Below are 9,851 nucleotides of genomic sequence, written 5' to 3'. Positions count from 1 at the left end.
ATCAAAGCCCCAGAAAGACAAATGAAATGATTTGCCTAATGTCACTCAGACAGCACTGGAATCCGAGTCTTCCTGACTCCCAGTTCTACAGCTACTCCACTGCTAACTGTTCTAAAAAGGCCAACACCAGGATTTCCTCAGGAGGGACCAAATCTTAGTTTCCTTTGATATAAGGGGATATTCAGCTTTACACTTTTAGCATAGGAAGGCTAAAAGATGAATCTGAACTCAAGTCTTCTGACTCTGAAGTCAGAGTTCTAATCTTTAGGTCAGAAAGGCAAAAATTCCTACTCTCAGGTATTTTCAAAAAACTTGGAACTGACCCATAGAAACTTCAGACTTATAGATCCCAAAGATATTCGGCAAAAGTTTAACTGCCTCCATTTTACAGATGGAAAAATTATGTTACTTAACCCCAATTGCCTCAAAAAAAAAAAAAAAAAGACAGGAATATGAGTCAAACTTTAACTTGCCCAGGGTCACACAGCTCGGAAGTGTTAAGTGTCTGAGCCCATATTTGAACTCGGGTCCTCCTGACTTCAGGGCTGACGCTCTATCTACTGCATCACCTAGATGTCCCTTTCTTTTAACCTTTAACTTTCTATCTAATTTTAATATCTTTTTTTAAAAAGTATACTTTCTGATACACTTTTCCATTCTCCCTCAAAAAACAAAAACCTTCCCTCTGCACAAAATAAAGTAGAAATATATTTGGTTTAGTAGTAAAGTAATTAATAAACAAACAAAAAAACTAACCCATTGTTACAAATTATGTTACATTTGACACACATTATACTTCACCTCTGTATCCAGGAGACAGTTACTTTTCTTCTACGCATCCTCAATTCCTTCAACCAATGCTTTTTTTTTAAAATTAAAGCTTTTTGTTTACAAAATATATGCATAGTTAATTTTTCAACATTGACCCTTGCAAAACCTGCTGTTCCAAATTGTCCCCTCCTTCTCCTCTCCCCTCCAATAGATGGCAGGTAGTCCAGTACATGTTAAATGTGTTAAAATATATGTTAAATCCAATATATGTATACGTATTTATATAGTTATCTTGCTGCACAAGAAAAATTGGATCAATAAGGAAAAAAACTGGGAAAGAAAACAAAATGCAAGCAAACAATAACAGAAAGAGTGAGAATGCTATGTTGTGGTCCACACTCAGCTCCCACAATCCTCTCTCTGGGTATAGATGGCTCTCTTCATCACTGAACAATTGAAATTGGTTTGAATCATCTCATTGTCTTTAATCAATACTTTTATAAAGAAAGGGTAACTCTAATGACTCTAGTTCTGTGGGCTTTTGTCAAGTGACAATACATCTTACTGAATCCATCAGAATTTTAACTATGTGGAGTCTGGGCATCAATCAAAAGGAATTTTAACTAGCTGTGATAGGAAGTCAGAACTGGTCACACCTTGGGGATCTTCCATCAGGACAGTTCAAAACCTAAAGATTTAAGCATCTGGCAATGGAGAAAAGCCTCCAGCCAAACTCTGAGAAGGAATTATTTGTGGGTGTATGGATGGGAGGAGAAATACCCATGCTGCCTCAAATTCCTACCCTCTCCACTTTGAGAGTATGGAAAACTTCAGAGGACAGGAGAATTTCAATCATCAAATGCATCTTAACAGCATTCCCAGGGCAGCCATAGCTCGTGAACATATCTGCACTGGGAGCCAAAGATTAACTGGATGTGATGAGAAAAGGCAGATTCGAGGCTCTATATAGAACCTAGCAGAAAACTAGATTTGCCTTAGAAGAATTTCATGAGAACTCCATGTGAAGAAAGGAAACAGGGATAATGAATTCTTAGTTGAGCCCACTTTTCCCAGACTTTATAGATGCTGGGAGATTGGGTCACAGACTTCTGGGGAGATGTTTTGTCTAAATTATTCTTACCATAACAGTTAATTATGTAAATAATGTAGTAAATAACTCTTTTCAAAAGATAATTGTGCTCAACTTATTGACAATGGAATAATGAAGCATATTTGTGGGGCTTTTTTAAGCATTTGAAAAACCATCCCCAACCCCTACGGACTAAATGTAATTCTGAGTATATGGAATAGGCTTAAACTTTGGTGCTTAGTCTGTTAGTTCAATTGGGAGTTTGGGACAATAGCTCATAACATTCATTCCACTTATATGTCTTGGTTCCCATTCTAGTCATGCTCCAGTCTCAGAACAAAAGAGAAAAATCATGAGAAAGAAAAAGCAATTAAAAAAAAAGGTTAAAATAGTATGCTTCAATCTGCATTCAGTTTCTTTCTGGATGCAGATGACATTTTCCATCCCAAGTTTCTATTGGAATTGTTTTGGATCACTGTATTGCTGAGAAGAGCTAAATCTCACAGTTGATCATCACTCACAATCTTGCTGTAACTATGTACAATATTCTCCTGATTGTGCTCACTTCACTCCACATAAATTCATGTAAATTTTTTCAGGCTTTTCAGAAATCAGCTTGCTCATCATTTTTATAGAACAATAATATTCCATTACATTCATATACCATAACTTATTGAGCCATTCCCTAATTGACGGACATCCACTCAATTTCCAATTCCTTGCCACCACAAAAAGAACTGTTACAACATTTTTGCATATGGGTTTTTTTCTCTCTTTTATGATTTCTTTGGAATACAGACCATGTAGTGACACTGCTGGATCAAACGGTATGCAGTTTCATAACCCTTAGAATATAGTTCCACTTTGTGACAGCCCTTTTAGTAATGTCAAGGAATTGGAAACTGAGTGGATGCCAATCAGTTGGAAATTGGCTGAATAAGTTATGGTATATGAAGGTAATGGAATATTATTGTTGTATGAGAAACGATCAGCAGGATGATTTCAGAAAAGCCTGGAGAGACTTACTTGAACTGATGCTAACTGAAATTAATAGAACCAAGAGAACATTGTATACAGCAACAAGAAGACTATGCAATTATCAATTCTGATGTACATGACTCTTCAACAAGGAGGTGATTCAGGCCAATTCTAATAGACTTGTGATAGAGAAAACCATCTGTACCCAGGAGGATTGTGTGGACTGAATGTGGATGGCAACACAGTATTTTCACCTTTTGTTGTTATTTGCTTGCTTTTTCTTTCTTATTTTTTTCCTCTTTTTGATCTGATTTTTCTTGTGCAGCATGAAAACTGTGGAAATATGTATAGAAGAATTGCATATGTTTAATATATATTGGATTACTTGTTATCTAGGGGAGAGGGGAAAGGGGAAGGAAAGGAGAAAAAATTTGAAGCACAAGGTTTTATAAGGGTGAATGTTGAAAATTATCTTTGCATATATATATATATATATAATAAAAAGATATTTTTAAAAATTTTAAAAATAAAAAAGAATATAGCTCCAAATTGTTCTCCAGAATGGTTGAATTATTCACAACTCCACCACAATGCATTAGTGTATCAGTTTTCCCACTTCTCCTCCAACATTCATCACTATCTTTTCCTGTCATTTTAGCCATTCTGATAGGTATGAGATGGCCTCAGAGTTGTTTTAATTTGCATTTCTCTAAACAATAGTGATTTAGAGAATTTTTTTCATATGACTATTAGATGGCTTTAATTTGTTCATCTGAAAGTTGTCTGTTTATATTCTTTGACTGTCATTTGGGGAATGTCTTGTAATTCTCATAAATTTTACTCCATTCTCTCTATATTTTTAGGTCTTCATCAGAAATACTGGCTTTAAAATTTGTTTCCCAGCTTTCTGTTTTCTTTCTAATCTTGGCTGTATCTTGTTTGTGCAAAAAAATTTTAAATTTAATGTAATCAAAATTATCCATTTTGAATTTCATGATGTTTTCTATTTCTTGTTTGGTGATAAATTCCTTCTCCCAAATCTTACAAGTAAACTATCCCTTGCTCTCTTTCTTTGCTTATATAGTAATATTCCTTATGTCTAAATCATGAACCCATTTCAACCTTATCTTGGTATATGGTATGAGATATTGGTCTATGTCTAGTTTCTGTCATACTATTTTACAGTTTTCCCAGAAATTTTTGGGTGCTTATACCAGAAGCCAGAATCTTTGGGTTTATCAAACAGTTGATTACTATAGTAATTTACTATTATGTCTTTTATACTTATCTATTCCATTTTTAGTCTTTTAAAAAATGAAGCATACAGAACTGAACACAGTACTGCAGATGTCACGTCTTTTGTTCTAATTACTATGCTTCTCTTAAATGCATTCTAAAATTACCCCATGGGGTTCTATGAAAAGCCACTAAATAGAATCAATATAGTCTTCAGATAAGCAAAATTGCAGGTGACCCAAGGAACAAAAGATATACATGCAGTGGGGATACAGGAAATGTAGGGTAAGAAAACAGTGTGGGTTGGTCCTGTACTGAGGGATAATATGAACAACTGAATTACGGTAGTGGTACTATGTTAAATAATATAGAGGAAGGTCTCCATTATGTTAGGCAAATCTCTTCTGGAGGATTTTTTTTAAATTAAAGCTTTTTAGTTTTCAAAACATATACATGGCTAATTTTTTTACATTAACCCTTGCAAAAACCTTGTGTTCCAATTTCTCCCTTTTCCCCATTCCCCCCAGATGACAAGTAGTCCAATATATGTTAAACATGGTAGAAATAGATGTTAAATCCAATATATGCACACATATTTATACAATTATCTGCTGTACAAGAAAAATCAAATTAAATTGGAAAAAAAGAGAAAAAATAAAATGCAAGCAAACAACAACAACAAGAGTGAAAATGATATGTTGTAAACCACACTCAGTTTCCACAGTCCTCTCTCTGATTGTAGATCGCTCTATTCATCACAAGATCATTGGAACTGGTCTGAATCATCTCATTGTTTTTTTATTTATTTATTTAATAGCCTTTTATTTACAGGATATATGCATGGGTAACTTTACAGCATTAACAATTGCCAAACCTCTTGTTCCAATTTTTCACCTCTTACCCCCCACCCCCTTCCCCAGATGGCAGGATGACCAGTAGATGTTAAGTACATTAAAATATAAATTAGATACACAATAAGTATACATGACCAAAACGTTATTTTGCTGTACAAAAAGAATCAGACTCTGAAATATTGTACAATTAGCTTGTGAAGGAAATCAAAAATGCAGGTGGGCATAAATATAGGGATAGGGAATTCAATGTAATGATTTTTAGTCATCTCCCAGAGTTCTTTCTCTGGGCATAGCTGGTTCAGTTCATTACTGCTCCATTGGAAATGATTTGGTTGATCTCGTTGCTGAGGATGGCCAGGTCCATCAGAACTGGTCATCATATAGTATTGTTGTTGAAGTATATAATGATCTCCTGGTCCTGCTCATTTCACTCAGCATCAGTTTGTGTAAGTCTCTCCAGGCCTTTCTGAAATCATCCTGTTGGGCATTTCTTACAGAACAGTAATATTCCATAATATTCATATACCACAATTTTGAATCATCTCATTGTTGAAGAGAGTCATGTCCATTAGAGTTGATCATCATATAATATTCTTGTTGCCGTGCACAATGATCTCCTGGTTCTGCTCATTTCACTTTGCATCAGTTCATGTAAATCTCTTCAGGCCTTTCTGAAATCATTCTGCTTATCATTTCTTACGAAACAATAGTATTCCATAGCATTCATATAACACAATTTATTCAGCCATTCTCCAACTGATGGGCATCCATTCAGTTTCCAGTTTTTTGCCACTACAAAAAGGGCTGCCAAAAACATTTTTGCACATGTGGGTCCCTTTCCATCTTTTAAGATCTCTTTGTAATATAAGCTCAGCTAAAACACTGCTGGATCAAAGGGTATGCACATTTTGATAACTCTTTGGGCATAGTTCCAAATTGTACTCCAGAATGGTTGGATCTGTTCACAATTCCACCACCAATGTATTATGGTACCAGTTTTCCCATATCCCCTCCAACATTCGTCATTATCTTTTCCTGTCATTTTAGCCAATCTGAGAGGTGTGTAATGGTATCTCAGAGTTATCTTATTTGCATTTTTCTTATCAATAGAGATTTGGAGCACCTTTTCATATGATTAGAAATGGTTTAAATTTTTTCATCTGAAAATTGTCTGTTCATAACCTTTGACCATTTATCAAATGGAGAATGGCTTGAATTCTTATAAATTTGAGTCAATTTTCTATATATATTTTAGAAATGAGGCCTTTATCAGAACCCTTGAATTAAAAAATGTATTCCCAGTTTATTGCTTCCCTTTTAATCTTGTTTGCATTAGTTTTGTTTGTGCAAAACTTTTTTAACTTAATATAATCAAAATTATCTATTTTGTGCTCAATAATGATTTTTAGTTCTTCTTTGGTCACAAATTCCTTCCTCCTCCATAGATCTGAGGTAAATTATCTTATATTCTTCTAATATGTTTATAATATCATTCTTTATGTCTAGATCATGAATCCATTTTCACCTTATTTTGGTATACCGTATCAGGTGTGGGTCAATGTCTACTTTTTGCCACACTAGTTTCCAATATTTCCCAGGAGTTTTTGTCAAATAGTGAGTTCTTATCCCAAAAGCTGGGGTCTTTGGGTTTGTCAAACACTTGATTATTATAGTCATTGACTATTTTGTCCTGTGAACCTAATTTATTCCACTGATCTATTTTTTAACCAGAACCAAATGGTTTAATGACTACTGCTTTATAATAGTTTTAGATCTGGTATATCTAGGCCATCTGGAGGATTTTTTGAAGGATGTGGATAAGAATCATACAGAATAAATCATGGATAATATAGTAGTCCAAGTCTTACTAGAACAGTCTGATCCTTCAGGTTTTGAGATTAGGACAAAATGAAATACTTATGAAACATTCACAAGTTAACAAAAAGGAGACTTGCTTCACCATGGTAAGATAAGAATACTTAAAGAAAAGAAAAGACAGTTGTTGAGAATATAGCTTTAAGTGGCTTGAGGCTTTCCTTCCTCTGCTTGCCCATGATGGTCTGCTGATAAGAAGTATGAGGGAGCAACTGAATCTCTTTGTGTGTCCTGTTTTGTTTTTGCCTTTTGATACCAATTGCATTTCAAAGATTGTTTCAATACTTTTAAAAGGAAAGGACATCTTTTCACAGATGGGTTGTGATCTGAATTTTAGGAAGGTGTAACCACATTTACACCAGCATGGATCCATCCAAGGGAAGACCACCTTCATTTTCTTACCTTTATGTTATTCAGAAGGTTCATATAGAGCCTGAAGTCCATTAAAAACTTCCAGCTCTTTTTCACACAAACATCCAGTGATGTTTCTCCTATACTTTATTTGTGAAGCTAATTTTTTTAAGAAAGCCAAAGTATAGAACTTTACATTTGTTCTTATCACATTTTTCTCCTATTAAATTTAGCCCAATGTTCAGCATGTCAAGATCTTTTTGGATACTGATTCTGTCATTTAATGTGTTAGATATTCTTCCTAAAATTGTGCATCGGAAAATTTGACAAACCAGCTGAGATACTGAATAGGGTATACAAAATATTAGATAGAATATACCTACATATATATATATATATATATATATATATATATATATATATATATTTAGGCAATCAGACTTAAATGACTTCCTCAGTGTCACACAACTAGTAAGCGTCTGAGGTCTGATTTGAATTCAGGTCCTCGAGATTTCAGGCTGGTACTCTATCCACTGTACTACCTAGCTGGCCCATATCTACATATTTAAGGTCATTTCTCTTGGGTACTCTACTAGAAACTTCCATGTTAATATTATTCATTACTCTTTGAATTTGGTAAGTCAATCACTTACAGAATCTGCCTATCTGCACTACCATTTAGCATTAATCAGTTCTCTTATCCACAGCAATAGCAAGAGAGATGTTTCTTGTTTCTTTCCAGTTTCATTATGTTTAAGACCTCACTACAATCTTTGAAGAATCCAAATGAAGGGGACTCAAAGGGCAAAAGAGTGATATATGGTTGCTAAAAAGGAAATAAACTGACAAGAAAAGGACATGGACATGTGTGAAGCATTAGATCTATCAAACGACTGGGTTGAACCAGAAACATTATTTTTCCATGATCTATCCTTGATAAGTCATGCTGTCTCTTAGTGATTGTTCCCTTCCCAAATAATTTTTCAAAATATCTCTTTAATATATGCTAGACAATCTTGGTCCCAAGTAAGAGAGATAAAAAAAAATACCTCCTCCTACTTCTTTTACAAATTTTATTTTTAAATGTTTAAAAATTCAATTTTATTTTCATTTTCAAATGTTCTTCTTCCCTCCATTCATTGAGAAGGCAACATGCATTACTAATATGAAGCTACACAAAATAAATTCATACATTATCAACATTCTGAAAAAAAAAAGGAAGAGAAAAAAATATATGCTTCAATCTGCATTTTAAGTCAATTGTGATCGGCCATTGTGTTGATAACTTAATAAGTCTTTCACAATTGATTTATCTTTACAGAATTGCTGTTACTATATAAGTTGTTCTCCTGATTTTCCTTTACATCAGTTCATGTATCTTCCCAGGCTTTTTTGAAACCATATCCTTCATCACCTTATATAACACAATAGCATTTCATCATATTCATGTACCATAATTTCTTCAGGCATTCCCCTACTGATGGGCATCCTCTTAATTTCTGATTCTTTACCATAACAAAAAGAGCTACCATAATACTTTTTGTACATATGGATTTTTTTCCCTTTTCCTCGGATTTCTTTGGGGTATAGATCTGGTAGTAATCTTTTTGGGTTAAATGGTATTAACATAGCTTTTGGAGCATAGTTCCATACTGATTTTAGAGTGCTTAGACTAGCTTACATTCCCACTAACAAGGAGTACTTATTTTTGCATAGGACCTCATCACCTCTAATATTTGTCATTTTCCTTTTTTGTCATCTTAGCCAATCTGATGAGCCTGAGGTAGTCCCTCAGAGCTTTAAAAATTTACCTTTCTCTAAGTATTAGTGATTTATGTAGTGGCTAGAAGCTGGAAAATGAATGGATGCCCATCAATTGGAGAATGGTTGAGTAAGTTGTGGTATATGAATGTTATGGAATATTATTGTTCTGTAAGAAATGACCAGCAGGATGAATACAGAGAGGCTTGGAGAGACTTACATGAACTGATGCTAAGTGAAATGAGCAGAACCAGGAGATCATTATACACTTCAACGATACTGTATGAGGATGTATTCTGATGGAAGTGGATTTCTTCGACAAAGAGATCTAACTCAGTTTCAATTGATCAAGGATGGACAGAAGCAGCTACACCCAAAGAAAGAACACTGGGAAATGAATGTAAACTGTCTGTATTTTTGTTTTTCTTCCCGGGTTATTTATACCTTCTAAATCCAATTCTCTCTGTGCAACAAGAGAACTGTTTGGTTCTGCACACATATATTGTATCTAGGATATACAGTAACCTCTTTAACATATGTAGGACTGCTTGCCATCTTGGGGGGGGGGTGGAGAGAGGGAGGGAAAAATCGGAACAGAATTGAGTGCAAGGGATAATGTTGTAAAAAATTACCTTGGCATGGGTTCTGTCAATAAAAAGTTATTTTAAAAAAAGTATTAGTGATTTAGAGCATTTTTTTCCTAAATGACTAGAGCTTTGATTTCTTCTTCTGAACATGGCCTATTCATAGCGCCTCAACATTTATCAATTGAAGAATGGATAATCTTACAAATTTGGCTCAGCTCCCTATACATTTGAGAAATGAGGCTTTTATCACATTTCCCTCCTCACTTTGATACTTTTCTTCTAATTTTAGCTGTTTTAGTTTTGGTACAGTAAGTAGTACAATTTGGAGCACATAAAGTAAAAGTAGAA

Source organism: Sarcophilus harrisii, chromosome 2 (assembly GCF_902635505.1).
Source record: "Sarcophilus harrisii chromosome 2, mSarHar1.11, whole genome shotgun sequence".
Classification (NCBI taxonomy): domain Eukaryota; kingdom Metazoa; phylum Chordata; class Mammalia; order Dasyuromorphia; family Dasyuridae; genus Sarcophilus; species Sarcophilus harrisii.
Note: the sequence above shows the minus strand (reverse complement) of the source record.